Source organism: Lissotriton vulgaris, unplaced genomic scaffold (assembly GCF_964263255.1).
Source record: "Lissotriton vulgaris unplaced genomic scaffold, aLisVul1.2 SCAFFOLD_1211, whole genome shotgun sequence".
NCBI classification, from domain to species: Eukaryota; Metazoa; Chordata; class Amphibia; order Caudata; family Salamandridae; genus Lissotriton; species Lissotriton vulgaris.
The window spans coordinates 501,713-526,170 of NW_028245045.1; the positions used below are offsets into that span (position 1 = coordinate 501,713).

A 24,458-nucleotide genomic window follows, 5' to 3' on the forward strand; every position below is an offset into this window, starting at 1 on the left:
TGCATTACCATTTCACATTACTTTAGGATTTATAGATCACAGTTACCTTGGTGTAAAAAAAGCAGGCTGGTGTGACATGCTTAATGCACTCAAGCACAGTAGAACCAGATCTGAGAAACTGGGCGCATTGGGAATGACTTTGCAACTAGTGCAAACATTTTTTGCACACCTCATGGTTTTCACTCCTCCATCGCTGGATTCAATTATTTTAATTATTTCTGCATCAGGTCCCTGACACAAATATCCAGGCCTATCTGTAAGCACATTGGTTATGCTAGCCTTGTTTGGGAAAACGGCTCAAGCGCTTGAGCAACCAATATGATGCCAGCATATTGTGTAGTGATTCCGATACAGAGACCTTTACACCAACACGCGATTAACTAAAGTCTGCCTATGGGGAGGATGCAGTACGTAAACTGCGCATTCCAGAATAATGAGGAACCCTGCGTTCAAGGGCATTCATTGCTGTTCAGTGACCGCACGGGAGGCTCAAGCTGCTGGTTTAATAGTACTAGCCGCTATAGTTTAGAATCGAGCATAGATAAAAACTATCATTCAGGTAAAGACTACCTCCAATTCGCATATCTCTGACACCCATCGTCAGAAATATTACATTGGAACTCATGCCACACCCCCGAACAATAGTCCTGGATGTTTCTGCCTCAAATAGTACCAGAGCGGTTTGGATCTTTCCATATGCAGCACCTATTGTTTTACATTTCCACACCATCGCCTGAGTCTTAGGAGCATCTTGTCCATTCAAAGGATCATTGGGCCAAGGTTCTCTGCCTCTGGGTGGGAAAGGAACAGCTTTCGCTAGTCTCTATACTGACCTACTCATACCACACCAAGGGCTAGCGTCATCATACACACTCCTCTCCTTGTGCCACCTTCTTTCCCGGATCTGAAGAGTAAACACAAGCATGGTACAGGAACTTGATTACTCCTCCAACCCAATGACCCCGCTTAGAATTCCTTTAGGCGTAAGGGATACAGGGAAGCTGAGGATTCTGGGCTAGCATGGGGTGGTTGAGATTCAGAACTCAAGCACCCCAAGCACTGGACCGGCTGGTATTTTGGTTCACTGCGTAACTTAGTCTTTGGTTGGGCACTGAAGCCAAGAGTCCCTTAGGTTCACACAGGTTGCCTCCAGACATGTTCCTATTACAATCTGCTTCTTCTGGGATGCTCATCTCTTTGGGCTCGGGAGCTGGGTTTTTTCTCCAAGGGCAGACAGCTTCTGTGGAACAATAAACTTCCTTCTCTCATCTTAGCAGGATGGCAGGTTCCCTAGTCTCAGAGTCCACAGTGTCTCCAGCAAGATGTGCATACTTCGGGCAATGTCCCCTCTCCTGTAATTGATTGATGACTACCGGCAATACCAGCCAAGGATCACAGCATCCTGAGAAGCAGCTTGGAACTGGAACCAACTTAAGTTTAGGTCCCACATGATTTCTAGACATGGAAGGTGGATCCAACTTTTACAGTTCTGGATATGGTTTGCGATGATTCCTTTATAAATTCATAATCTCACAGCAGTGCAGACAAATAATTCTTTGAATAAAGAGATGGCGCACACAGTAGACAATGCTGGCTCCAGGCAGTAGTACCCAGAACATGCGTGCAGAAAGTGTGCACCAGCTTCCTGGAAGAGTCCCTCAATGGAAGACAAAAGGCCCAGGATCTGACTAGAAACGGCTCTCCCTCTAGCAACTGAATCTGCTGACGGACCCACATTTCCTCACCAAATGGCAAGTTTTCAGGAAGGACAGATCCGCAATTACCAGAAAAATAGGTAATAGAATCTCTAAATGCAGCTCTTTCTCCATCCCTCCACACCTACACCTTCCAGCTCAGGAATTCAGGCAATACACTTTCACTGCTTAGAGAGACTGTATCAAAATCTCCATCTTATGCCATGTCGAAACCAAAGGCAATCCAAATTAGATTCCACCGGCTACCACATACACACACTCGCACAACATGCAGTCTTGCTACCAGTTACCATACACACAACATGCACTCGACATACACACAGGGATAGTCTGGCCAGGACATGCAAGAAGGGAGGTGACTAAAATGGGGCAAATATGGGTTCAAATTCTCCCATGTTTAGATCTACCAGAAGCACAGAAAGAATTGTATTACTTTTACTTTTCGTACTCAACACACATACAATGAGCGCAAGGAACCCACCCATATAAACTGAAGGCAAGGACAACATACGAAAGGAACCTGCAGGACAAAATGAAGCCAACTGCAACCATTTCTATTAGTACTGTTATCAATTACTGATATTATTACAAATCATTATCGTCAGTTATGTTAGTTCTAAATTCTGCCACATGGGTATATATTGATTTGCTTTCATTAATATTGTTGATTAAATATTACCAGTATGATTATAAACTCCGATAAATAATTATTCCCAAACAAAAAGTGACTGATGTGCAAGCAGTCGGAATTTTATTTTGGTAGGATTGTGGGAAACAATACATTGTTATTCAATGTATATATTTGAGAGGCTGGAAATTCAGGACCCATTTTGCATAGGTGATGCCCATTTGTATCTGTACTTTCCGCATGCAGATGGGAGCTCATTTGCTGCATCACTCTTTTTTGCCCATATGCGGCAACTGCACATTTTTCACATGTGCAAATCTAAGTTAATGCGCAATTTTTGCAAGACCAATCTGGGAACATTACTACACTCTACCGGGAGGCCTTTACAGGAAAGAAAAATCAAATAATTTTTGTTGGGGCTGTGAATTTTAGGAGATCACTGGAATGTACGATGCACCTCTGAAAGTAGTTGGGCACTCTCTAATAGGTCCTGGAAGTAGGGGTGCGTGGGTGCTGCCGAAAAATAACCATACTGGAGTTTAGAAGATGAATGAGCAATAAAGATACCTTTCATTTTTTGTTTTTATCTTGTCACATTTGCAGTGCCTTCAGAGGTCTAACCCCAGGCTATATACTCTGAGAAATTGCTAATTAGTCTTTAACATGGAAATTTAGTTTACTTTCTTTCTCTAACTGAAAAGTTATGGCATTTTGTATGGTGAACTATCTGACAATCACGCTGGGGTACAGGAAATATGTAAAGAAAGGCTGTAGGATGTCAGTTTCTTTTAACACCCTAAAAGATTTTCCTGGAAATACACTGCACAAGTGTTTCAAACATGTTGTCAGATAGAGAAGCACAAAAAAGTCAATTTTTTTTCGGTAGCGTGATGAAAACACACATTTTAATAGGATAAAAGCAAATCAAGACACTTTTCAAGGTGTTATGCAAACAATAAACATTTGCTAAAACCCAACTTTCACACATTATCGTTTGTGAGCTATGGTTTTATTAGCAAACCTGAATGTCAGTGTGAATTCTGCTGCCATTTCGATTGAAAATATGTGGTCTGTAAAAGTAATAGATTTACGACTGTATGCTCGAAAATGCACCACCGGCTACATATAACACCCTCCTGCTGAACTGACCCACCTACTGAACTCCTGCTACACTTATTCTTTGTGAATACTTGATTTTTCACAGTCCCCCAGGACTTTAGTAGTGGAACATGTAGGACAGCAAGACCACTTTGAAAATTGTTCCAGCGCCACTGGCCCCTGCAGTGTCTTTAAGACAGAAAAATGCGGAATAGAGAAGGTTTCAACAACTGGCAGGAGTAACAAGTTGGGAATCATATACCTGTATGTAGGATGCTGGCTCTCTATATAGTGCACTAAAATGAAGTACACTGTGTAGAGAGTCCAGTGGGACCCAGATTGGGATACAGAGGCAAAAGTAGATATTACTAACACTCTGTGGGATTGTGGGTGAGCAGTTAGGTTTATCAGAGGGTAGTGCTAAGCATTTGTTGTAGTAAGAGAGGCAGTAAATGAGACACACACTCAACAATATATCCGAGACCAATTTACAAAAATAACATTGATTTTTACATGATTTATCACACCAAGAACCTCGTTCTACAGCAAGTACTTTCAAAGATATGAGTTTTTCAAGTTTGTAATGTCAAACACTTTGGTGCACATTTACGCACCATTGAAATCAATGGAAGTAAACAGAAAAATGCACATACAATCACACAGTTGGATGTCAAGGTTTACCTTCTGGATTTAAGTAAGAATAAAGGCCAGGTCAAATGTTCCACTAGCAGATTCTCAAGAGCATCCCGGATTTGGCCGAGAGCAGGGTGCCGAGGTCGTTGGTGCCTGGTGCGCTACGAAGAAGGGGGCCACTTGAAAACACACTTCACAAAGGGACTTAAAGGAAAGTTACAGGGGTCCCATTCGAGGAAGCAGGTCACAGGGCCTCAGGACCAGAGGAGCACAGCTGGGTCATAGTTACTATGGCCGGTTGGGACGGGTGCCGAGCAGATAGGTCAGCTGGGCGGTGCATGTCAAGATATCCTTGGGGTCAGGATCAGGCAGCTTATAGAGGGAATTCCGGGACAGATGGACCACTCACAAAGTGGGTCTCAACGACCTTCGAAGGGTGCTTGCTTCCTGGTCAGTTGAAGTTAGGATTAGCCTCTGTCTCGCTGTATGCTGCGGGTGTCCGGTACCCTGGGTATTTGTGCAGCACAGCTCTGGTAGATCCTGGTGACTTCAGGCTTGGTTTGGAAGCCGATTTAGTAGTCCGGAGCTGGTGTACCACTGCTGGTAAGGGTGCTGCATCCGAGTCGCCAGGGAGTAGCAAGTCGGTAATACCGAATTCTGTGGTTCGGCGTCTGCAGCTGCAGGGTAGTGGTACCTCCACTCCAAGGGAGTTATTTGGCAATTTGTCTAAGGCTGGAGGGTCTTCAGGGTTCTTGAATGCCTCACAGTTACGGGATGACACAGCACACCACGAATGTGGAGTCCTTAAGGCAGCAGACAGGGTTTGGCCCCCAAAATTCTGTAGCAGGGCTTCAGTTCTCAGGTCAGAAGTTCAGGGCCCAGGGGTGCCACCTAAATACTACATCTATGTGTGTTACAGGGGGAGACAGGCAGTAGCCAATGGGCTAGCTACCTTTAGGGTGTCTATACCTTCTATGTGATCACTTCCTTTACCTGGAGATGCCTGGGTTACATTTCAAAGGCGACATCAACTTTGAAGCTTCCTGCCTTGGAATGCCATTCCCGCCTGGAGGAGGTGTGAATCACCTCCGCCCAGGTCAGACATTGTTCCCGACCTCTGAGAGCAAAGGATCTCACCTCATGAGGTCAGAAACACGTCTGGTGGTGGCAGGCTGGCTAAGACTAGTCAGAGACCACACCAGTACTTGGCAGGTTTTCAGGGGGCCCTCTAAGGTGCTCTCTGTGTGTATGTATTAATAAATCCAAAGCTGGCATCATTGTGGATTTATTAAGAGGTACCAAACATCCCTGGGTACAGTGGAGCCATCAAGGGTGTCCAGTCCATAGCTCTATTTGACTTCCCCGCTCAATTACAAGACTTAAGAAAGGACTTAGATATTGTAGGGTCATATCTGCTCAGGCAGATATGACCCCACATGTGGTATACTGCACCCTGCCTTACGGCAATAAGGTCTGCAGTAGGAGTGACTTAACTATACCTCATGCAGTGTGCGGGCATGTCTGTCATGTAGCCTCTTCAGTTTTCTCTGCACCAAGATACGCAGCCTGCAATGGCAGTTTGTATGGTCTTGATGAGGGGTCTCTGGGGGAGGGGGGCACAATTTGTACTGCAGCCCTAGAGGACCCTCTTCGGTATCAATATCCTAGGTACCAGGGGTACCATTCACTAGGGACTTATAGGGGTGGCTGATGTTGTGCCAATTACAGTTTTAGGGAAAGAAGACTGGTACTGGGAAACTGGTTATCAGGGACCCAGTACACATCAAAGTAGCATTAAAAACCAGGCAAAAGTGGGGGGACTGCGACAAGAACACAGTTGCCTACACTGCGGCTCTAGTCTCTTTCCCACATTAACTTTGGTGCTTGTAACAGTGGCTTGGGGTGGCAAAAGGAGCAAATGTGCTGTAATGTCAATGAAATGACCATACAATGGCCAGGGGTGGACATGCATTGTTCTCCTTTTATGGTGCAGAAGAAGCTGTATGTAAACTAGCAATGGGGCTAACAAGTGGCTGCTAGTGGTAGGATCCGAGAGCCGGGTTGCTGGATTTAGCAGAGGGGTATACGGTTGGCCACTCTATCTGCAACAAGTCTGGTGGAAGATGAAGCTGCAATATGCTTGGACAGCTCGACAGACAACCTTATTGCTGCTGATAACTTGAGATATGCAGCACCAGCTTTACTACGCAGTGCCAAGCGGTAAGGTTAATTGGTGAACAGCGAAGGGAAAAAGCCAATTAATCAGAGAAATGACAAGACTGATAATGAAAAATACCACAATGGCTGCTAATTAAGGTGCAGGAACCCTTCAGTCCTTTGACAGTCCCATGGACAGAGGTGGCATGTTGTGGTGACATCGCCTTTGAGAGCCCAATTCACCAATTGAAGATCCATTTCTTTATGCCTTCTGCTTGGCTAGAATGAAGCACAATGAGGACCTGAAAATCTGCAGCTTTGTCCTTTAAAGGGCTGAACACACGTTGTTAAGAGAATAACCAAGCATGCCCTTCCTGAGAAGCTGATAATGCGTGGGGCAGTGTCACTGAAAGTAAAATACCCCACGTATCAAGTAAACAAACACATCATTTACTCACTGGGAATGAGCCTTCTAAAATACGCCATATAGAAAGAAGCAACTAAAACGTTTTGCTATACTGCCACAGAAGGCTTTTTCTAATGTTAATATCAGCAGGTGATTTTAAGCCATTTCTTTGGTGCAGATTCAGAAAGACTTCGAAAAAACACACGTTGGTCACTCGCTGCATACTCGAGCTACGCTTGTGTCTGTGCATATCTGTATAGTTTGCTTTTCTGCTGATTGACAGTTTCTTGCGTTTTATGCCAAAACTGCACATGCCATTAGACAGCCAGGCAAATGTATGTAATTCGGGACACAGTGTTATGACATCAGGCTCTGCCACAAGCCCTGACTATCCAACTTGTACATTACAGTAGGGGCAAAAAACAAGATTTTGCAGTTCTCAAAAGTACCTCTTTTTATATGCCAATTGATCGGCTTATATGAAATACTACCATTTCAGAGTTATGACAGGATGGAGCACAAGTACTTTTGCTGCCACGGAACACCAAAGCAATCCTATGGCTTCACCACCCTTTTTCCTCAAGCAACAAATATAGTCTACAGCCACTGTTGCCAGGGTGGGTCTAGAGTCCACTTGCATTGCCTCCCCTAAGGGTGCATCACGCACGTTCCATGTCACATATAATCAAAACTACTTGACATTATTTTGGTGCACGGCTAATTCCAGCTAATATAAAAATAAAAAAAATGAGAATCATTCCCAATATGTCATTTTATAGTACAGCGAACTACACTCTGCTCATCCAGACAACACTTAAAAGCTGGTGTGTTGTCGCTTTGAGCCCACCTTAATACTAGAGATTCTGCCTTTTCAATATTTTATATAGAGTCTAATACCGTAGTCGGCCTGTTTCTAAAATATCCCCATTTTGGTACATAAGGGAAGTGAAGTGTAAGTGGACTGACGAATGTAACCACTATTACTCCAATTTAGCCAAATGGGGAAGTACAGGTTATGCCTAAAGCAGTTATTCATATTGGTTCGGGCTTCTTGCTGATTTTTCATTATTTTTATGTTTAATCTGTATAGCTGCTGGATGACACCAACAGAAAAATAAACAGTGAAGGGGATAAAAACAAATAATGTTGTGGAAAACAGAAATGCACACTGTTTGCTCTTGAGTAATAAGAGCCTACTGTCTGCATTGTGTGATTGATGTGGCGAAATTTTCTCTTTATCCCCCTCACTCCGCCTCCGGTGATAAAGTCACTTCAGTACCGCAGTGACATAGGGCATTTTTTAATACTCTTTATCCAGATGGTCACCTTTAAAAACACAGAGTTTGTGCAATGAACCAACAAAAAAGCCCGAAATCAACAGTTTTCTCGGTAGAGGTACCCCTAAAATAATACGGGATTTATCGAAATGTAGGGGAGAAGGGAAACCGAGCAGCCCTTTGGTACAAACTAGAGACCCTTATAAGGGAGCAACCTGTGTGTCCCTTACCGCCATTAGAAACATTTTAAACGCGCCTGCTTTCAGCACAAGCCACTGTGCGAGAAAACAAACATGGCGCGGCCTTTTCATTCAGCTACGCTTTTTTAACCTAAAACTCTTCGCCTGACCTTCTTGCCCTCTTTCGCAAATAGTGTCCAAACCTTTGACCCGTTAAGCTTGTTGGCACTAATTAGCAGCTAAGCTTTCAGTTCAGAGGTCTGCATGGAAATGAAATACGCGGTGCTAATGACAGACTTTTGTGGTAGGTTTTAGGCTGTGTTCAGCTTTGTCTTGGCTTTGAAGTTATGAACGTTGTTGCTGTCCCACCATGTTGAAGGAGGGATGTTTTCAGGGCTAGAGAGGAAGAGACCATGTTCAACGATAAACAAACAAACACCAGTAGAAATGGGAAACCTTGAGATTTGATAGAATGGAAGTGAGCATGGAGCACCCTCGCACAGCAGAGCCTCCTCATCACTTCAGCAGGAAGTTGAAGACCTGGATTTTTTTAATAATCCCCAGGGAGGCCCCCCTACACACACCTACCCTCCTGCAAAGCGCCTGGATACCCCCACGGGTGATTAGTATCCTATACGAATCTGCATAACAAAACACACAAAACTTAAGATTTGGTCATTTGAACCCAGTACTAAATTAACCTTGAGCAGCAGGTATATGCTCGCTTTGTCCATTATATTAAGTACAAAAAAAAGGGTGTGAAGGATTTGTGCAAAGTTCGTTTGTTTGCCAGGTGGAAAATCCAGTTAACCTTCTGCACATGGTTAATACTGGCAACTTTCATGGAATGATGGCACTGGATTGTACTTTCCCATTGGAACACAAGGAGAATTCCATTGGTTAAATAGAAAATACAGACACAAACGAAAAGGCCTAAAAAAACACAGATCATATGCAAGGCAGCTTGACCTAAAAAGTACAACACAGAGGCAATAACTCCTCGGAAATGGTTAACTGGCCAAAGGTCTTACAAAAGGCTGCAATTTAGTATTTCAAGGTCTAGATGACAGGCGGCAGTGAATAATCATTAGGTGAAAGGTCTTCCCTGACACTATATGCAGAATCCTGTGCATGTGTCCATGGTGACTTCATTGCTAATCGATTTCTAGATATCCCAAAACAAGTGATGCACATACAACTAAACAAAAAAAGCACTTCGGAATCGTCGTCCCCTGGAAATCAGGAGTATTCAGAGTCTGATGTTGTTCCGTAAAAGAGTTAAGACCTGGCTCTTTCCAAAAGTCTGAAAATCCTGCCTTTTGTTAGTAACAGTACCCTTTCCTCTGTGGATCGCTTTTTACATTCTTTTACAGTTCTCTCATGGTTATTTGCTATCTTTTTAGCGCCAGTATGCCCGCACGGTTGCAGAGCGCTCTACAAATGTCAACAATAAATAAATAAATAGCAGCATGGAACTTATTACCTTTCAGAACTATAACTGAGCCCACCACACACTTGCCTTTAAGAAGACCCTAAAATCTCAAAACTTTTACCTCTTCCTTTCCTACCAGAACCCAAAAACTTGATATATAATAAGTTTACTCGTTGTCCAGCCCCTCGCTTAACTGGTTATTTCCATTGGCATTTCTTAGAGTTCTGTATGGTCTGCTACTTGTCATTGTAACAATGTACAAGTAGTGCACCCTAATACCTTATGGTACAGGAGTTCTATATAACACTGCTAAATACATTGAGAACATTTGTTCCAGGAGACTAGAAGCCCTGGGCTTATAGAAAACATGTACTTTAAACTAGCACTCTACTCTGAACAAGACTAGCAACCAGAAGACTGTCTGAGAATCCAATTAAAGAGGTCCAGGGGCATACATGATACTCCAGTTATTTTCGGGGAAGTTTGAAAGTTAGGTTTGCAGATTTGAGTGCTCAGGCAACAATCATCAGTGATATAACCAAAGCTAAACAGATATGCCCAAATCTGCTCTTATATCTTATTTAGATGAGCTATGGAGGCTTGATCATGGAATTCGCTACCACAAACCCTGCTCAGGAACAAGCTAAAGACACACCTTTTTAAACAACACTACATCACAATGCAGTAACAGTTTACTTCTCTCAGAACCCTGTGTCCTTCCACTCAGTCAATGATACTGCATAGGGCTCTGCAGTGGACAGGATAGGGTTATATCTATAAAACCTTTATCAGCTTCATCCCAATTATTTTCAGGGAGAAAAGTAGAAATTTCTGCCAAGGCCGGGCTTACATCCCTTCACCCGCAAACAAAATGTCACATAATGGGGAGCCTTGGCCAATGGCCAATAAGCCAAGGGAGCCGCGGGTACAATAGTTTGGGAACCACTGAGCTAGGGTGATGGGAGTGTCAAACAAAAGCAATGAGAAGCAACCACATAGTTAATGAAATTAAAAAAAGTTGTCACTCTCCATTTAAGACATTAAACTGAGGAAGAAGTAGCAGGGGTGTATAGCATATAAACAGTAATTTGTCAGATTTTCCACCATCCAAAAAGCAATTCAGGGTTAAAAGAAAGCAGGGCCTAAACCTTCCTTTATAATACATAGAAGTCATCATTAAGGTAGGCCCTAAATGCCCATAGGGTAGGGTGCATGATATTTGAAAAGTAGGATGTTTATATTTTAGGTTTTACATGTCAGTGAAAACCACCCAAAGTCGTTTTTCGCAGGGGTACGACCGACTCTCCTATAGGAAAGCAAAAGACGGCATTAGGACACCTTATAATACTTACCTTCAGTTTGGGAGTATCTAGAAAAGTGATCCAATGATTCATGTTGATAGTAATCTAACTTCCAACTTAATGGTCATGGATTATATATTAGGATTTTGGAAATAACACTTTTAGAAAGTTGTAATTTTCCTGCCTGAGTCACATGGGCCTTTCTGCCACTGCTCAGTATCATCCAGTAGCTGAATGGCTCATTGATATTAGGTGGGAAGCGGCTCCCAGAGCTGAGACAAAGGGATTGGGTTGACATTCCCCATACCTTCTGGGTTGTACCCAGTAATATAACATCAAAAGATGCTTACCCATTCACAGGCAGATGTATCTCACACCTGGGCCTGCCTCCTCTATTGTCCTGTTAGTCAGCCAGGCACCTCTTCCAGTGGGAGAGGAGTTGCCCCCAGAACCGGTTTGGAGGGGCCACAAGGAAGGGTTTGCACATTATCATAGACACACATATTAGTGGGCACAGGGAACTCTGCAAGGGGAACATTTGTGGTTTTAGGTAGAAAGGAGAACTGTAGGATAGTTTACAGCAGGGGTCTCCAAAGCGGTCCTGGAGGGCCGGATCCATGCCAGAGTTTTTGGATATCCCCATTGAGATGCATGTAGTAATTTTAAAAATCTGGCATGGATCCGGCTCTCCAGGACTGGTTTGGAGACCCCTGGTTTACAGTATAGCACACAGAGAGTGCTGCAAAAGTAGCTAAGGTCACCTCTGGTAACATTTACTCCATTGGTTAGGGAGATGCCAGAAGTTTAAACTACCCAGAGGCTGGCACTGGCCATAAATGTGGCATCCCCTGTAACCTCTTCAGAACACCACCGGACCTATGGAAGATAGATGGACTGCACTTGCTGTAGTGACCTGTGAGGAAAACTCTATGGGCTGAACCTGCTTTCAATTGTAGCCTGGACAAAGAAGTTGTCTCCAAGGGTCAGTTGGCTGACCTCTTGCAGGTACACAAAAGCTGTAAGCCCACTTTCCTGATGAGCCTACCTGACCAGTTATAACTGGACCTGCCTTGAGCCATGCTTGTGGGTTCTGTTGGAGTGGTTGCTGACCCCCAAGTACTCTTTCTGAGGTCATGGAAACCTTGGCATGCGTTAGAATGTACTCCTCCTGCCCTAAGTGCAAATGCTGGGACTTAAAACTTTTTGTTAACTTTTGTTCTGAAGAACCAGGTAAGAGACCTGGACAACTGTCAAGGCAAACCATTGGATCCAACAAGCTGGTCTTCTCCGCTGAAGGAGGTCTTACCTCCAGAAAAGTTCCTAAGTCTGAACGTAGAGGGCTTCACAGAGAGCGAAGCAGAGCCGAAGCCGTTCCTGGACACGGATGCCGGACATCGCCCACTCAAAACATTCCTTCCTTCATTGATGACCGCACCAGGACTTCGCTCTTCAGTAACTCTCCATCATGAAACCCAGTAAAAATTCGAATTGCCGGTTCCCTTATTGCATTTGTCTCCTTGGACTGGCTTTGGCTCAACAAATTGGCCCAAACTAGATCTGTTAAGAATCATAGAAGCTGGCCTACAGTACCATGGTTCTCTATCAAACTTAGAGCAATGAAACAGGATTGTTGAAGACAGATAAATGCTTGGAAAAACAATAACTTCTAGAGAAAGAGCTAGGAACAAATAAATCATCCAGAAATATAAAAATATGATTATAGGAGAAAAACTATAGGCGCATCCTGGGTGCAGGCAGCCAATTCTGATGTAAGATTAGTTATATACAAAATAAACAGGAATGCAAGAAGGCATCCCTGATGAACCAGCAGCTTGATATCTATTTCACTGGACAGTTCCTATCGGGACCAAATCTGGCACCACCTTTCGTGTTGGCATGCAAAGTACTTGCAAGTTAACCAGTATTATATCCAGGCCCATGCCCAGTAGGAGTTGCAAGAGCTTTTACCGATCGACATGGTCAAAACCATAGGACAAGTCCATGAATGCGAGATAAAGTGGAGTTTATATTTTCCAAGGATTAGGTTTATGTTTAAACACTGTTCTATTGTGCCCATCCGGCTCCTAAAGCCATATTGACAAGGGTTCAAGCTTCTAATATCTTCTGCTCATTCCTGCACCCTTTTATATATAGCCCTGCCCAAAATCTTCGCAGGTATTTAAAATATGGAAACTGTCCGATAACATCCTGGCTGAGACCGATCTCTCTTCTTGAATATCGTATCGGCACAATAGTTAAAGAAACCCACAAGGTTGGTATATGATGGGTCAGACTATTAAAAACATTTGTCAGCAATGGGGCTCAGAGATCAGAGTTTCATTTAATTAGATTCATCAGGACCCCTTGGGACCCCATCTGGACTGGGGCACTTGACGGTCGCGCTCTGCTGTATGGCAACGGTGACATCTTCTCAAGGTTACCTGCAGGACCAAATCTGGGACATCCGGGATTAACGGGCCAGCACCTGCCCCAGCATACATCTGGGAAAAGGGCACCCCCAGGTCACACCATTAAAGTGGCAGCTGGTTTGGGACACATGTTGGTTAGTAGACCTCATACTTGCCACCTTTTCCCGAAAGACTGTTAGTACTAGCTGCATCACCGAAAGTATCCCACTGCTTAGTAATTACTTCCATCCACTGCCTGATTTGTAGCACTTCCAGGGGACTGCTACAGAGTCCTTCAAAATCGTATTAAGGGCCTTGCGCAATGATTGATTCTCAGCCGAGCATTCATGATTGAACCAGCACCACTCAGCACACGCTGCTTACACGGCTTGAGGAGAAAATGCTTAACCCAGTGACAGAAGACCTCAAAGTAGACAATAATCCCCTGCCCTCTACATCATCGGGCAAGCAATTCAAGACATGCTCCAATTTTCTTACCACAACTCCTCCAGGTGCTAGGACTGGATCTTAAGACTCCAGATCGACCTAAGGCCATCAGTAGATGCCTTCACATTACAAAGTCTAGCGTCAACTAGAAATGTCTCACTAAATGGCAGGGTCAACGCTGTGACTAGTGGACTGTAATCCCTGAATTCAGATTTACTGATGGTACCATAAAACAGCAAATCTGCTAAATTATGGGATATAGTCAATGGCGGAAGCACTGTATCCACCCCAAAAGGTGGGTAGCTGCAGGTAACCCGTGCCAGCCGCATTCAGCACATTATGCAAACCAGCTGCTGGCACAAAAGCCCCCACCTCCTTCCCTCTCTGATCCGGTCCTCCACCTACTCATATTCTCCACTACTTGACCCAGGTTTGGCAATTTTGCATTAAAATCTCCTGCCCGACAACTGCAGTTGGCAGCCATTGCTAGAAGCAGTCTCCACTATAGAGATAATAAACTCAAAACAGGAAATCTCAAATTTGGGACACTGACAAAATCCTTATTATAAAAATGTACACAATGTAAAGTCATGGGCACCTTTAGGACAATCACTTGAAAGTCAGAACTAAAGCTATTTACAGCCTCTGAGTGGCCTCCCAACGACAACCTAATCCATGCACTCAGACCTACGGATAGGTGACCAGAACAGGATGGAGTGGCAGGTACACTCAAACATAGGACCCCATCACAGGCAATAGTACTGAGTTCCCATTTTACTTGGAATAAAAGAATATCAAAGGGTTTTTTACGCCAGTCGAACCACTAACCCCCCAACTTTAGGGAAGAATACCTCAGGTCAAAGCATCTATGTACTCCACAAGTTTCTACCCCTAACCACTGAGCAGGTGACAGGACAGACTGCAGTAAATGAGGAGCGCCTCTGACCCATGCCCGCAGATGGTTCTCCAAGATGCAGCAGAAACGGTAGCCACTCAACACCCTACTGAACAATATCATCAATGTAGACCTCTTCCCCACTGATTGGAAAGAGGCCTCCCCTCATTAAAAAAATCTTCTCTTATTCCTCGCATCTCCCCATATCAGCAAAAAACCTAAAGAGGCATTTGAACATTGCTCTTGCAGACTATTTAAATCAAAACAAGATTTTGGATGGAGCACAGTTTGGCTTTAGGAAAGGCCATCGTACTGAGTCAGCATCAGTAGTGTTTACCAAAGAGATACGACATATCATGGACAATGGAGGAAAGGATGGGGTATTAATTTTGGACCTATTCGCAGCCTTCGACACAGTGAGTCACTCTGTCCTGAAGGAGAGCCTTGAGGAGATTGGGATCGGCGGTATAGCCAATGATCTCTGTTCATTTCCCACTGACAGGAAGCAATCTGCCTATTTTGGAGAGTTCATCTCCAAATTTTTCTCCTTGCCTGTGGTGTCCCGCAAGGGTCATCACTAACCCTTACACTTTTTTAGATTGATGTAGCTCCCCTAGTTAAGCGGATCCAGTCTGTTGGTTTCTCAACCATCTCTTACATTGACGTTACACAGATCATAGTGTCTGTAATGTAGAAGAGGTGGTACAAGGCTTTATCAACTGCATGAAATCAGTAGTCCGCTTGATAAGCAGTCATTGCCTGAAGCTAAAATCCGAGAAAACCGAAGCAATCCAGTTTGGTATGGACACCTCGTTTTGGAACACTTCCTGGTACCAGGCAAGATATATTTCAACTGTTTGTGCATGTCCCTGTTAATGTTTAACATATAATTTAGCATTAATTGGCATCACGTGGGGTTGAAGTAGCAGGAAATGGGCAATGAAATTCAAATTTGCTCTGCATCGGGCCCCTAAATAAGTCTTGCCCGTGCCCCCAAAACCCTTTAGCCGACTGCTACCTTTTTTGCAATTTTTAAACCTATTGCACAGCAGCACAGGCTGCTGTGCAATATGGGTTAAAAAAACTTTTTGGCGCTTTCAACATTGGGAGCATCACTGCACTTCTTTTCTTGACTTTAAGCCATGTTGCACCGCAGTTTACAGTTGTTTTTATGGTCACTGTAACCTTTGAGCAGTCCACCTTCCCTTCTTTGGCCAATCCACTAATTTGATGGTAATGCCAGTTGGAACCAATCTTTCATTATTCACTGCAGATGAGCTCCAATTCAGGATAGAGTCGAAGACTAACCTCTTTAAAGAACACTAGATGGGGATGGCAACTATTATAACACAATAATGAGAGTAAAGTCGTAAAGAACACTATAGCACAATGCATTGTGTCCACAACCTAGCTGCCTCTCCTATAGCTCAGCCCTTATGCTCATCTTCCATCATGTACAGTGCTATAGAAATGCCATATCCATGGAAAATGCTACTTACCAGTATGCATCTGTTCTTGGCATGTAGAGATGCAGAGTTACACACTATGCATAGATGGCCACCTAGTGTTGAGCCCGGATGTTTGCAGTTTGTTTTGTTGTAGAAAAGTCTTTCGGAGTCACGGGATAGGTGACTCCTCGTTAGGATGATACTACGCATGGGCATTGGCTCCATCCCCAGATTGTTTTTTCGCCATTAGGGAAGTGGTGGAGCTGTACAAGAAGTAGTGATGTCCATGTGATTTGTATCTAATTAAGATAATACTGGAACAGATAAAGGTAACCGGGGAGGCGGGTGGGTGTGTGTAACTCTGCAGCTCTACATGCCAAGAACAGATGCATACTGGTAAGTAGCATTTTCCGTTCGAGGCATATGAGCTGCAGATTACACACTATGCATAGATTGTATAGCAGTACCCACACCTAGCGGCGACCACCCGTATCTGTTGCAGTTGTTTGAAACAGTGTTTTTAATACAGCCAGGCCCACAGTGGCTTGTTGTTTAGTTTGCACATCTACACAATAATGCTTTGTGAATGTGTGCGGAGTAAGCCATGTAGCTGCTCTGCATATGTCATCTAAGGGGATGTTCCCTAAGAATGCCATTGAAGCCCCTATCTTTCTTGTTGATTGGGCTTTTGGAGGAATTGTGAACGTGCGTTTTGCTTTTTGGTAACAAATTTGTATGCATTTAACTATCCATCTGGCGATCCCTGATTTTGATATAGGGTTGCCTTTATGTGGTGGCGAAAAAGACACAAAAAATTGTTTTGTTTTACGAAACGATTGTGTTCTTTCGATATAGTACAGCAGAGCTCTTTTAACGTCTAAGGGGTGTAGAGCCCTTTCTGCGACTGTTTAAGGATGCGAGAAGAATACGGGCAGCTCAACGGATTGATTTAGATGGAATGGTGAAATGACTTTAGGCAGGAATTTTGGATTAGTACGAAGAACCACTTTGTTATGATGCATTTGCAAAGAGGGTTCTTGAATGGTAAATGCTTGTAGTTCGCTAACCCTTCTAAGAGAAGTAATTGCTACCAGGAAAGCTACTTTCCAAGATAGGAATTGCAATTCACATTTATGTAATGGTTCAAAGGGAGGACCCATTAACCTTGTAAGAACAATGTTCAGGTTCCACACTGGTGCTGGTGGCGTTCTGGGAGGAATTATTCTTTTGAGTCCTTCCGTGAAAGCTTTAATAGCTGGTACTCTAAAAAAAAGACAGATGTTGTCTGTTTTGTAAGTATACTGCAATGGCAGCAAGGTGCAGTCTGATAGAAGTATAGGCGAAGTTACACTTTTGAAGGTGTAATAGGTATCCTATGATGTGTTGGATAGACACGTCTAAGGGATCTATTTGGTTGTTTTGGCAGTATATAACAAAGAGTTTCCACTTAGCAGCATAACATGCTCTGGTAGTGGAACGTCTAGCTTCTTTAATGATCTTCATGCATTCTGAGGAAGGTTGAGGTAACCAAACTATGACCTCAGGAGCCAGATCGCTAGGTTGAGCTGAGCTGGGTCCGGGTGTCTGATCTCTCCATGGTTCTGCGTTAATAGGCGTGGAGATAGATTTAGTTTTTGGCACCACCGACATTTGCAGCAGCGTGGTGTACCACGGTTGTCTGGCCCAAGTTGGAGCGACTAGAATGAGTGTAAGGGAATGTTGTTGTAGTTTGCGTACCACTAACGGAAGTAGTGGGAGAGGAGGAAAAGCGTACTTGACCAGTTCATCCATATTGCATTGCCTTTGGACAATGGGTTTGGTATGTGGCGGCAAAGTTTGGGCATTTTGCGTTTTCGTGGGTGGCAAAGAGGTCTATTTGAGTTTGTCCCCACATTTGGAAGAACGGATGAAGAACTTGGGGGGGTGAAGTTCCCACTCTTGTATCTGCTGTGTTTGTCAACTCAGCAGATCTGCGATAGTGTTTTGTACTCCTGGGACGTGTTGGGCTAAGAGGAAGATCTTTAGCGGTATAGCCCATCTCCATATCTGCTGTGCTAACAGAGAGCTGCAGAGAGTGTGTCCCCCCTTGTTTGTTTATGTAGAACATAGCTGTCATACTGTCTGTGCGGACTCAGACAGCTTTGCCTGACACTTGAGTTTGAAATGCTTTCAGAGCTAAAAACACGGCTAGCAACTCCAAATGATTAATATGGAGTAACTTTAGTTGCGGTGTCCACCTGCCCTGCATGGTGTGATGCAGTAGATGGGCTCCCCAGCGGGAGAGCGATGCGCCCGCTGTCATGATTACTTGGGGAACTGGCTCTAGAACCGGTCATCCTTTGGAAAGGTTTTTGGTGTTCCACTATTGCAGAGAACGATGAGTCCGACCGTCTACCAACACTAGGTCTGTTAAGTGACTTTGAGCCTGGTTCCATTGGCGTGCTAGGCACTTTTAAAGTAGACGCATTTGCAATCTTGAGTGAGGTACTACAGATATGCAAGATGCCATCATTACTATGAGTTGCATGAACACTCGAGCTGGTAGCGAGTGTTGTGGTTTGAATTTTGTTAGGATAGTTTGTATACTTGTTATCCTGGCTGGAGAGGGATAAGCTAGTGTTAATTGGGTGTTTATTGTAGCGCCGAGAAATTGTTGGCAGAGCGTGAGTTGTTATTTTTGCCTCTGCCCTTGTTATTGTTACCCCTGTACCCACCCCTTTGGTAGCCTTAACTGTAGGTAGACTGTGTAGGGGCTTTGTACGAGGTAAAAGCTATGTCTGAAGTATATCCCCTGGTGGCACCTCGATCGTTTGAGCGACAAAATGAATGTCTGGGAGCCTGCGACTGCAGGGCTCCCATAGATTTGGCGGTGTCTGTATCTTTCTTCATTTTCTCTAATGATACATCTGCCTCGGGTCCAAATAGGTGTTGTTCGTCAAAGGGTTGGTTAAGAATGGCGCTTTGTACCTCAGGTTTGAACCCTGATATGTGCAGCCAGGCGTGTCTGTGTAGCAAGACGCTGGTGTTAACTGCCCTAGAGGCCGTGTCTGCTGCATCAAGGGCACACCTAATAGAGGTGTTTGTGATGTTTTTCCCCTCCTGGATGAGCTTGTTTGCTCTATCCTTGTACTAGTCAGGGAGGTGCCTCATTAGTAACTCTAGCTCATTGTAATGTGCCCTGTCATATCTGGCTAGCAGTGCCTGTGTATTGGCGATACGCCACATGTTTGCTGCTTGAGATGCAGTTCTTTTGCCTGATACGTCAAGTAGCTTAGACTCTATCTGGTGGTGCAGCCTCACCGGATGTTTGTGAGTTGCTCTCTAGCGTGCGTTGGAAACTACAAGTGAGTCTAGTGGTACTGGGCCTTTGATATATGCTGGTTCTGATGGGGCAGCTTTATATTTTTTCTCTATCCGAGGGTTAATGACCCAAGTTCTGACTGGGTCTTTGAATACTTTGGGAGCATGCTTGATCACTCCTTTGAGCATGGGCAAGATGGATGAAGACCTTTGCGCATTATCAAATGTATCCATCAGGAAGTCTTCCTCAACAGGGTCCGTATAAATATCTACCCCATGTTAATGTGCAGCCCTGTTAATTAATTCATTAAACCCTATAGTGTCTTCTGGTGGGGAAGGCCTTGATGGGTATATGTCATCCTGAGGGACATTTGGGACATCTGGGGTGGTATAATTGTCCCACAGGTCTGGGGATCCTGTGGGCATTGTTGGATCAGGTGTGTTACACCCCCAAATCGCCAGAGCTATCATCCCTGTGTGGTGTGATAGGGAATGCTGGAGAATGCTGTGGTGGTGGTGATGGTACAGGTGAGAGAGAAGGGGAAGGCAGTCTTAAGAGAGAGGTAGCCATGTCCTTCTTTGAATGCAGAGCTGGAGCTGGTATGTCCAGTGGTCGCTTTTTTGGAGCCAAAACTAGGTGTCCAGTGACTGGGTCCTTAGCCAGAGTCTTTTGAGCAAGGTCTGGGTAGGATAAATCCACTGCAGGGGATTGGTCTTTTGGTGCGGATGAAGTCTTGTGCACTGAGATGGCTTGTTTTGGTTTCTTGGCAATGTCTTTCACTGGGGAGGTAGCCGTCTTTTTCGGCTCCGAAGCTTTTTTCGGTTCCGAGTGTTTTTTCGGTTCCGGTACGGTTTTTGGATCCTATGACCATTTCGGATCCGATTACCTTTTCGGATCCAATAATTTTTTCGGTTCCGGTGGTGTCTTGGAATCCGAAGCGGGCTTGCTTGGTTCCGGCCTGGGTTTCGGTGCCGAAGGAGTAGTGGTGTGCTTCGGTGCCGATGGCTTGGATGTCGGGCCGTTGTCTTTTTCGGTGCCGGTGTGTGTGCGCCGGTGTGTGTGCGCCGGCACCGTGTGAAGGTCGACTCGAGCTCGAGTCGCCTGAAGGCTTGGTTAACTTTTTAGCCAGGCCCGAAGGTGGGGCAGTAGAAGCAGTTTGACGGTGTGCACCCGAGCTGGAGGGCGAGGGTGTGACTAGGGCCTTCTGTGTCGAGAAGGGGTCGGGGTCGACGGTCTTACTTATGACCCGCTGCACTGGAGTGATGTCCTCGACTTCGGAATCGTCTGCTTCGGAGCTGCTGTCGACGTCGTGCTGTTCAGGGACTTTGACGCCCTCCTCGAAGTTGTCGTCCGTAATCGGAGCTGAAGATCTTTGAGCCATTGTTCTCTTCGGTCCCAGATAGTCTTTTTGGAGCGGTAAGAGGCACAAGCTGAACAGTCTTTCGCCTCGTGCTCCGGAGAGAGACAGAGGTTACACACCTCATGCAGGTCGGTGAGGACCTGCATGAGGTGTGTAACACTTCTTAAATGGCATCCTTTCCATGAGCTGGAGTTGAGGCCTAGGTAGGCCCGAAGGCCGTAGACGGCGACCGGAATCGAGATCCTCGATGTTTGAAGATTAGCGTCGACTGGAAAGCGTACACAACTAAGTTTATTAGTTTGGTGAGGATTGCGCGCCGAAGGAAATCTGTTCCAACACGGTGAGCTGGAAACACATCCGAGCCGGTGGCAGAAAAAAACAAACTGGGGATGGAGCTGATGCCCATGCGCAGTATCATCCTAAGGAAGAGTCACCTATCCTGTGACTCCGAAAGACTTTTCTTCAACAAAACAAACTGCAAACATCCGGGCCCAACACTAGGTGGCCATCTATGCATAGTGTGTAATCTGCAGCTCATATGCCTCAAACGCATACATACATGGCATTAAACAAACTGCAATGAAGAAAAGTTCTGTACTTTTGCTTGCAGCTATCACTCTGTTGTCAATTTTTTCCAGGCACAGTTTCCCTCGTTCATTTAACTTATTGCTTTACCTTTAGGGCGGCATTCACTTTTTGTGAAATTCCTTGCTAATACAGTGGACCGGCATCTCTAGTGTGGAGATCCTGGAATCATTCAGCCACTGTTTTTTTTTAAATATAAAAATAGATTGGAAACTTTGTTCACAATAGATGCCAACCCACTTCAACCACTGCTTTTGAGATGTAGAATAGTTCCTGTGCATTGCAATACAAGCGCTCCATTTGAAGTGGAATGAAACACAAAACAGTTTAGAGTGTGAGGAGAGAGAAGTATTTGGGTAAAACTAAAGAGTACTATTAAGATTTTAAATAAGCTCCGGTAAAGCCAATAGGTTTTGCCTCTGTGAAATCTATTGGTTTCGTCAACGGTTGTTAGATATGTTATAAACAGAATGTCTTAAAGTTTAAAAATGACAGCATGACAGTTAATGCATAGACGTGTTGCACAGTGACACAAGCTGTAGTACAACATGGCTTAACGTTGTTGGTTTTCTGTAAAAGGGCTATGACGTGACCCGCATCATAGTTTTTTTTTACTTTAATACACGCTGCATAGCAGCTAGAGCTGCTGTGTAGCATGCCTAAAAAGCATTGACAAAAGCAATAGATTTCACAGAAGTGAAACTTAATGGCTTTGCCAGTGCTTGTTTCTTTTGCAGTTATATGTAGCGCAAATACCATCCAAAGGTATTGGAGTGCTTTATGTGAGCACCAGTTACATTACACTTGGTCACACTACTCTATTTTTATAGGTACGGGGAAATTATGTGATTTGCCCCAAATCACAGAATGTTGAGCAGATGCTGAGACTCAAACCCGGTTCCCCAGTTCAGTGTAATCATATTTCGTACCCAACTGAAAATATCAATTCTAGTTAAGCCCTTTACAACCCTTTATGTCTAGTTAAATCCTTTATTGCTGTGTAACTTTCCAACTCTCACTTTAAGTGTGGTTGACCCCTTCTCCATACCATGTATGTTACACATTGTGTACCACTAAACTAACAGTAAAGACAGTGCAGGGGAAAGCAAAAAACAGGCAAGCAAAACAGTGGCGTAACACTCCGGATTCTATTAAGAGCTCTCGGACGAGAGTACTGTGCTGAGGGGGCCCACTGCAGCTCGGAGCACCCCCTCACCGCTGGGGCTGCTGGGGCCTGTGTTAAGCCACTGTAGCAAGGACTGGAAAACGAACAACAGGAGAAGGAGGCAGCAAGACAACAGAGGTTGAAAAGGGAGCAGGGTAAAGAACAACAGAGGGGAAAAATAAGGGGTGGGAGTGGCAAGCAATAACGGGAAAGGGCGGGCTCGTTATAATGGGGCACGCAACAGGAGATGGGGGGTACAAAATGGTCAAGCACAGACAGGATAATGAACAGCGGGGCAGCAAGACAACAGACAGAGAGAAGGGGTCAGGGTAATCGGCAAGCAAAAAACAATGGGTTGGAGAGTGCGGATGGGATGAGCCAAGCATGAACAGGAGGGGGTGGGTTAGTTGGAATGGGACAAGCAACAACAGGGGGTGGGGAGCAAAAACCAGGCAAGGAGGGACAAGATAACGAAGACCTGGGACAGCAAGACAACAGAGTGGGAGAAGGGGTGGGGCAAACAACGACAATGAGAGGGGAGACTGACTCAAACACTTGCACTCCTATGGAGCGCGTGGGAAAAAAGATTTTTTTAAGTATCTTCAAAAATGCCCAGCCAGTGGAACGACGATGGTAGAGGAACTGAAGCTGTACTTTTGTGTTATGGAATGCTCCGGTCGGCCCGTAAGGTTCTTCCCCTGTTACCAGAACTCTCTCGGAAGCTATTAGTCCAAGGTCTAATCATCTCGCGCCTGGACTACAGTAATGCGCTCTTTCTCGGAGCGCCGGAGTCAACGTTCAAGATCCTGCAACAAGTGCAGAATGCGGCAGCAAGGTTGCTGCTGAACGTTCCGGCCAGGCAGTCAGCCAGGCCCGCTTTAAAAGCACTCCACTGGCTCCCTATCCGAGAGAGAGTCACCTTTAAGGCCCTCTGTATTGCCCATAAGAGCATACAGGGGACAGGACCAGCCATCCTGAAGGATATGATCCGGCCTTACAAGCCTACAAGAGCTCTACGCTCTGACAACAAACACCTCCTTCAGACGAAGAGAGTTAGGAGAGCTCGTTCAGGCGGCAGGAGCTTTTCCATCCATACAGCGCGGGCCTGGAACTCCCTCCCACTCTCACTACGTTCTGAACCAAATCTTCTCAGGTTCCGGAAACATTAAAAACCTATTTATTCCCGGTATAACTTTAGCTCCTTTGCTCTGCATGTGCAGCTCGCTCTAGGTCTCTATAAGCGCTGGGATGCCCCTGGGTAACCGTGTGCGGTACAAAATTCGTTAATAATAATAATAATAATAATAATAACTTGGTCCATGCTCGATGACATGGACCGAGACACAACAGAAAGCGAAACGGGAAGTACTTATTTGGCACTGACCAATACGAGGCAACAAAACGAGACGAACGATGCAGGCATAAAATGGTGGCTGTAAGTCCCTCCTTAGACTTTTTTTTATTTACAAGAGATTTCGCAAGGACGGTGCAAGTGAAACCCAACAATGACAACAATAGGCAAATGCAACAGTTGTGCTGTCATGCCATACCTAGTGAAGATTCGCTTAAACTGTCGGTCTATGTTCTCCTGTGCACTGAAGCGTTATTGTGAGACACTAGGCTTACTTAAAGGCCCTACTCCCCAAAATGGACACATATGGTCACATTGAGAGCTTAAGTTCTCATTATGCATTTTACAAACACGATTGAAAACAATTCAATTAAACACCACTCTGTAAGAAAAACGCGGTGGCAAATTTGAAGACTGTGCAATCTAAGTTTGTATGAATAAAGCATTAATTGTATTCCAGACATATACATATGTGCGCCCATGTGCTTGTATAACTGTACCATCATTTTATTTGTGCACCGCTTCAAGTCTCTGCGGAGGGGGGGGGGGAATAGGTTGAGACTGGAATAAACTAATTTATTACTGCCTCTTGTTTATGAAAGCCGAAGGATGAAAATGCGTCAACCATGTTTTTAAATAAATTGTTCATTCGGATTACAATATAAACTAGAA

The 24,458-nt window shown here is 44.6% G+C and overlaps 1 protein-coding gene across 1 annotated transcript in view; it reads right to left on the reverse strand.

The window, feature by feature from the left end:
* HIVEP1 (HIVEP zinc finger 1) overlaps positions 1 to 24,458 on the reverse strand; it is a 251,665-nt gene that overhangs the window by 37,690 nt on the left and 189,517 nt on the right. The window lies entirely within an intron of this gene.